Genomic DNA, 6,625 nt, shown 5'->3' with positions numbered 1-6,625 from the left:
AATAAGATCATATCTTCTTTAAACAGGGACAATTTGACTTCCTATTTTCCAATGTGGATGTTCTTTATTTCTTTCTCTTGCCTAATTTCACTGGCTAGGACTTCTAGTACTATGTGAAATAAAAGTAGTAAGACTAGGCATCCTTGTTTTTTCCAGTTCTCAGAGAAAAAGTTTTTAGCTTTTCCTCATTCAGTATAATGTTAGCTGTGGGTTTTCCCATATGGCCTTTATTCTGTTGAGGTATGTATTGTCTATACCTAATTTGTTGAGAGTTCTTATTATGAAGTGATGTTAAATTGTATTCAGTGCTTTTTCTGAATCTATTGAGATGATTGTATGGCTCTTGTCCATACAATGCAATGTATCACCTTTATTTTTTGCATATGTAGAACCCTCCTTGCATCCCTGGATAAATTCCACTTGATTATGTTGAATAATCTTTTAAATGTGCCCTCAATTTATGTTTTTATTTTTTCTATTACTGATGGATATTTAGATAATCTCTACTTTTTAGCTACTAAAAAGAAATCTGTTATGAACATATTCGTACATGTCTTTGGTAGACATAAACCCAGGATTTGTTTTTGAAAAATAATTTCCTAAATCCTCTGGAAGATTGCATTTGTAGCAATAGCTGCTTAATCTATATGCATTTTTACCAATCATGAATTTTCTCTAGAAAGACCTTCACTTCCTAAATTGTTAGTAGGAGTGAAGGGGGTCCATTCATCCAATATCTTCTTGTACAATGTACCAGGAAGACTGTGTACTCCTATACATGGCAACCTTAAAACTCAAAGATAATGCAAGTAAAGATAAGGTCTCTTTACTACGTAAATCTCCACAGACACACACGTATCACTACAAGGTAGTGCACATATGCTGTGTATCCTTGTGGAGGCACTACTATATAGAATAGCATGACTTTGGTATAATCAAGATTTTCTATTGAATTGCTACTCTGTACCTTTGTAGCTACTTGTCCTTAAGCAAGTTATGTAATTACTTGTCTTAGTTTTCTTATTTAGAGAATAATATTAGTACAAATCTTACAGGTGTGAAGATTGAATGAGACAGCAGATGATAAACACCCAGAGTAGTGAGTTTTCCTGAGGAATTTGCTAAGTGCTTTAAGGAAGGTCAGGACATAAAGACTGGATGAGAAAGAAAGCATTCTCCCTAAGGGGTGTGTGCATGAACAAAAGCATGAAAATGGCCATTTATTTGGTGTCTTCCTGAAATGATGTATTGAGAAGTTTGACTAGAGCAGTGAATTTGTAAAAAATAGTAGCTATTGAATGATTTGGGTGGAGAGGCAGGTTGGGACCAAATTTAAACCTGCCAGGATGAATGATTCAATGTTATCCTGCAAGGGAGAAATTTTTTTGTGTAGGCAAAAAATGAAGGCACAAATGTTTGGGGAAAAGGCAGCTTGGCTATGCTGAGAAGTTTGAAGGGGGAGGAGACAGGAGGCACAGAAAATCTGTGGTTTTCATGGGTGAGTAGACTCTGTGGGATACTGTCGCACTTTCCAAAAGAAGATTCTATCAAACCAGTCAGGCAGACCTGTTCACTGTTCTCTTGTTGGTCCCCTGCTTTCGGTGATTTCCTTCCCTTTTCTCTCTGCCAACTCATGTTCCAATCTTCCTTCAGAACCTGGCTCAAGGCTCATCTCCACCAGGAGGCCTACTTGGTGTCTGGTCTATAACTGATTTTTAATCTGGGTCAATGATCTGTTAAAGAAAAATAGTCCCCCATTCTGACCTAGAGAACTGACTGCTGAGAGATATGCCAAGTTTTGTAGACAGTGTTGAAAAACCACACCAATAGGGGTCAGATCAGCCACTCTCCAAAAGAAATCAGAGAGCGAATCTGCTGGAAATAAAATCAACCCTTCCTCATTATGTTTTCCTCTTTGTGTACTTTTCCTGGGTTGATGCCCAGGTCTGGGAATAGGAGAATGGATACAGCTCGGAGTGGGTTAGCTGTGAGTTCTCAGCATCTGTGTTCTTGGATCCCACAGCCTTTGGATCAGGAGGAGGTCAGGTCAGATTGGTTATAAGATTTTTAATTAATGTACAGATTATGCCCAGTGTACAGGTCTATATACAATAGAAAAATTTCATCACATTAATTTATAAAAATTATGAGACTGCTCTTAGCCTTGTGCTTATTTTGTGATTGCAGAGTAAAATAATTAGCTCTTTAACAGTTTTTAAGTTTGCAGTTGGTTCAAAGAACTTATTCAGTTCATTTCATGGTCATTTTAGTCAGTTTTCTTTCTATCAGTTTTATTGTATCATTTACATAAAACAAAATTAATTCTTTTTAAGGATATGGTTCAATGAACTTCAATGAGTGTGTACAGTCATATAACCACTGTCAGTGTCATTTTCATTATTCCTAAAACTTCCTTTATTCTCCTTTGCAGTAAATATCCTACTTTCATTCATATCCTCAGTCAATGATCTGCTTTTTGTCACTATAGTTTTACTTTTTTCCAGAATGCTATGTAAATCAAATCTGGCTTCTTTCATTTAGCCTGATGCTTTTGAGATTTGCCCCTGTTGTTTCATTTATCAGTAATTTGTTTCTTTTTATTACTGAGTAGTATTCCACTGTAGGGATGTACAATAATTTATTAATTCACTAGTGGATTCACATATGAGTTATTTCCAATTTTTGCTAAGAATAAAGTTTCTATAAACATTTGCATGCAGGTCTTTATTATTATTATTATTTTTTTTTGAGACAGAGTCTCACTCCGTCGGCCAGGCTGGAGTGCAGTGGCAGGATCTCGGCTCACTGCAACTTCCGTCTCCCGGGCTCAAGCAATTCTCCTGCCTCAGCCTCCTGAGTGGCTGGGATTACAGGTGTGTGCCACCACATCCGGCTAATTTTTGAATTTTTAGTAGAGATGGGGTTTCACCATGTTGGCCAGGCTGGTCTTGAACTCCTGACCTCAGGTAATCCACCCGCCTCAGCCTCCCAAAGTGCTGGGATTACAGGTGTGAGCCACTGCGCCCAGCCGCATGCAGGTCTTTACAAGGACATATATTTTTATTTCTCTGTAGTCCCAGGAATGGGACTGCTGGGTCATGTGGTAAGTGTATGTTTAACTTCATCAGAAACTGCCACACTGTTACCCAAAGCAGCTGTGCCATTTTGCATTCTCACCAGCAAAGCATAAAAATTCCAGTTTCTCTGTATCCTTGCCACTACTTGGTATTGTTAGTCTTTTAAATTTTAGCTGTGTAGGCCGGGTGTGGTGGCTCATGCCTGCAATCCCAGCACTTTGGGAGGCCGAGGCGGGTGGATCACCTGAGGTCAGGAGTTTGAGACCAGCCTGGCCAACATGGCGAAACCTCTTCTCTACTAAACATACAAAAATTAGCCAGGCATGGTTGTGCATGCCTGTAATCTCAGCTACTCGCAAATGTGAGGCAGGAGAATGGCTTGAACCCAGAGGCAGAGGTTGCGTCAGCTGAGATTGCCACTGCATTCCAGCCTGGGCAACAGAGCACGACTCCATCTCAAATAAATAAATAAATAATTAGCTGTGTATAATGGCATTTCATTATGACTTTAACTTACATTCCTCTAATGAGTAATCATGTTAAGCCTCTTTTTCGGTGCTTATTTGACACATATATTTTCTTTGGTGAGATGTATATTCAAATATTTTGCACTTTTTACTGACGGATTGTCTTACTGAATTTTGAGAGTTCTTTATATATTCTAAACATGTTCTTTATCAGATATAAGTTTTGCTAATGTTTTCTCCCAGTATGTAGCTTGTCTACTAATTTTCTTATGGTGTCTTTTGAAAAGCAAAAGTTTTAAATTTCGATAAATTTCAAGTTATCAGTTTTTTCTTTTTTAGTTCTTTTGTCCTATATAAAAAAATCTTTGCTTAATTCAAGATCATGAAGATTTTATCTTGCTTTACTTTAGGCATTTTATAGATTTAGATAAATTATTTTTAAATTTTATTTATTTATTTTTTAATTGTCATGGAAAATCGGGTTTTCATTTTTCCAAAATTTGCACCAAAGTAAAGCAAAGCTCTAGTTGATGTAGGTGTGTTGTGTAGGTGTTAGCAGTAGTGCCCTCACCACGCGCTCATTGGACTGGACAGTAGCACAACCCCAAGGAAAGAATGGTTAGCTCTATAAATCTTTTTTTTTTTGAGATGGAGTCTCGCCCAGGCTGGAGTGCAGTGGCGCGATCTCAGCTCACTGCAAGCTCCGTCTCCCAGGTTCATGCCCTTCTCCTGCCTCAGCCTCCCGAGTAGCTGGGACTACAGGCGTCGGCCACCACGCCCGGCTAATTTTTTGTATTTTTTTTTTTTTTTTTTTTTAGTAGAGACGGGGTTTCACCGTGTTAGCCAGGATGGTCTTCATCTCCTGACCTCATGATCCACCCGCCTCAGCCTCCCAAAGTGCTGGGATTACAGGCATGAGCCACCGTGCCAGGCCAGCTCTATAAATCTTTAAATTCATGGCTATAATCCATTTCAAGGTAATTTTTGTGTAGAGTGCAAGGTAAAGGTTGAAGTTTTAGTGGCTTTTGGCTTTAAAACACTATCCTATCTCCACTGAAATAACTTGGTTCCTTCAGTGCAAATCAATTGACTGTATATGTGTAGGTCTATTACTGTTCCCATGGATCAATATGTCTACACTTATGCCAATAATCTACCATACTGACTGATTACTGTGGCTTTGTAGTAAGACTGGAAGTCAGGTGGTATAATTCTTCCAAATTATTTTCCTTTTCCAAAACTGTTTATCCTAGGTCCTTTGCATTTCCATATAAATGTTAGAGTCAGCTTGTCAACTTCTAAAAACTGCTGGAATTTTGCATGGGATTGCATTAAACCTATAGATCAATTTGGGTAGAATTGCCTCTTAACAATACTGGGCCTTCTGATCCATATACACAATATATCTTTCCATTGACTTCAATCTTCTTTAATACCTTTCAGTAATATATTGTAGTCTTCAGTGCATGAACTTCGGACACACTTTTTTAGATATACCGTGAAATATTTTATAGTTTCTAGGCTATTTTAAATAATGTTTAAAAATTTTAGTTTTCAGTTATTCATTGCTACTATTTAGAAACACAAATGACTTTTATATGTTGACCTTGTAATTTCTAGGGCTGCTATCACAAACTGGCACAAACTGGAGGGCTTAAAACAACATAAATTTATTATTTCACAGTTCTGAAAGGCTAGAAGTCCAGAATCAAAGTGCCAGCAAATGTGGTTCTTTCTGGAGGCTCTGAGGGAAGTGTGTCCCACGCCTCTCTCCTAGCCTCTGGTGGTTGTCAGCAATCCCTGACAATCCTGTCTTGTAGCTGCATCATTCCAGTCTCTGCCTCTACTGCTACATGGCATTCTCCCTCTGGGTTAGTCTCTGTGTCCAAATTTCCCTCTTCTTGTAAAAACAGCAGTTCCCGAATTAAAGACTCACCTTGGTCTAGTAAGTCTTCATCTTAACTTATTACATCTGCAAAGACCCTGTTTTCAAATAAGGTCACATTCACAGGTACTGGAGGTGAGGACTTGAACATATATTTTGGGGAGACACAATTCAACCCACAGCACCTTGTGTCCTGCAGCCTTGCTAAATTCACTTATTAGTTCTCGTATATTTTCTTGCAGATTATTTGGGATTTTCTATATAGATGATCAGTCAGTTTACTTTTGACAAAACACCAGAGCCACATATGAGCAAAGGCTTCTCTATATTAACCACTTCTCTTGTGTTATTGCCATAGAGTTCGAGGTTTTTTTTAAAAAAATGTTTCTGTTGATTCCAATCTTGACTAATCATGTTGAGCCTCTTTTTCAGCGCTTACTTGACTTGTATACTTTCTTTGGTGAGATGTATATTCAAATATTTTGCACTTTTTACTAATGGATTGTCTTATTGAATTTTGAGAGTTCTTTATATATTCTAAATATGTTCTTTATCAGGTATAAGTTTTGGCAATATTTTCTCCTAGTATGTAGCTTGTCTACTAATTTTCTTACAGTGTCTTCTGAAAAGCAGAAGTTTTAAATTTTGATAAATTTCAAGGTATCAGGTTTTTCTTTTATAGTTCATAATTTTTTTGTCCTATATAAAAAATCTTTGCTTAACTCAAGATCACAAAGATTTTGTCTTATGTTTTACTTTAGGCATTTTATAGTTTTAGCTCTATAAATCTTTGTTTAAAATTTTATTTATTGTTTTATTTTCTTTATTGTGGAAAATCAGATTTTCATTTTTCCAAAAATTGCACCAAAGTAAAGCAAAGCTGTAGTTGATGTGGGTGTCTTGTGTAGGCGTTAGCAGTAGTGCCCTCACTGTGCACTCATTGGACAGTAATAAACCTTAAGTTGACTTTTCAAAATTCTTTCAAGCTTCTCTTTATACTAGTTGCTGTCCATATCATCACATGATTTTCCAACTGTATAGCTGAGTGGTGGATGAGAATGAAGGGAGTGAGGCACGTGCTCCAGGTGCAAAACTTAAGGAGGCACCAAGACTTTGGAAATCAAGATAAATAATACCTTTATGCAATATTTTAAAAGTAGAAATTCACACAATTATCCATGGCTTCAGGGGCCACT

General features: G+C 37.3%; 1 non-coding gene and 1 pseudogene across 1 annotated transcript; both read right to left on the bottom strand.

The window, feature by feature from the left end:
• Positions 1-4,033: 4,033 nt before the first annotated feature.
• Positions 4,034-4,164, bottom strand: LOC112135648 (U4atac minor spliceosomal RNA). The gene has a single exon (XR_002916906.1). It is a non-coding gene; the product is annotated as a U4atac minor spliceosomal RNA (small nuclear RNA).
• A 2,113-nt stretch (positions 4,165-6,277) lies between these two features.
• On the bottom strand, positions 6,278-6,396 carry LOC112135649 (U4atac minor spliceosomal RNA; annotated as a pseudogene).
• Positions 6,397-6,625: the final 229 nt, after the last annotated feature.

Source organism: Pongo abelii, chromosome 9 (assembly GCF_028885655.2).
Source record: "Pongo abelii isolate AG06213 chromosome 9, NHGRI_mPonAbe1-v2.0_pri, whole genome shotgun sequence".
Classification (NCBI taxonomy): domain Eukaryota; kingdom Metazoa; phylum Chordata; class Mammalia; order Primates; family Hominidae; genus Pongo; species Pongo abelii.
Note: the sequence above shows the minus strand (reverse complement) of the source record. Positions and strands in the feature narration are given on the sequence as shown.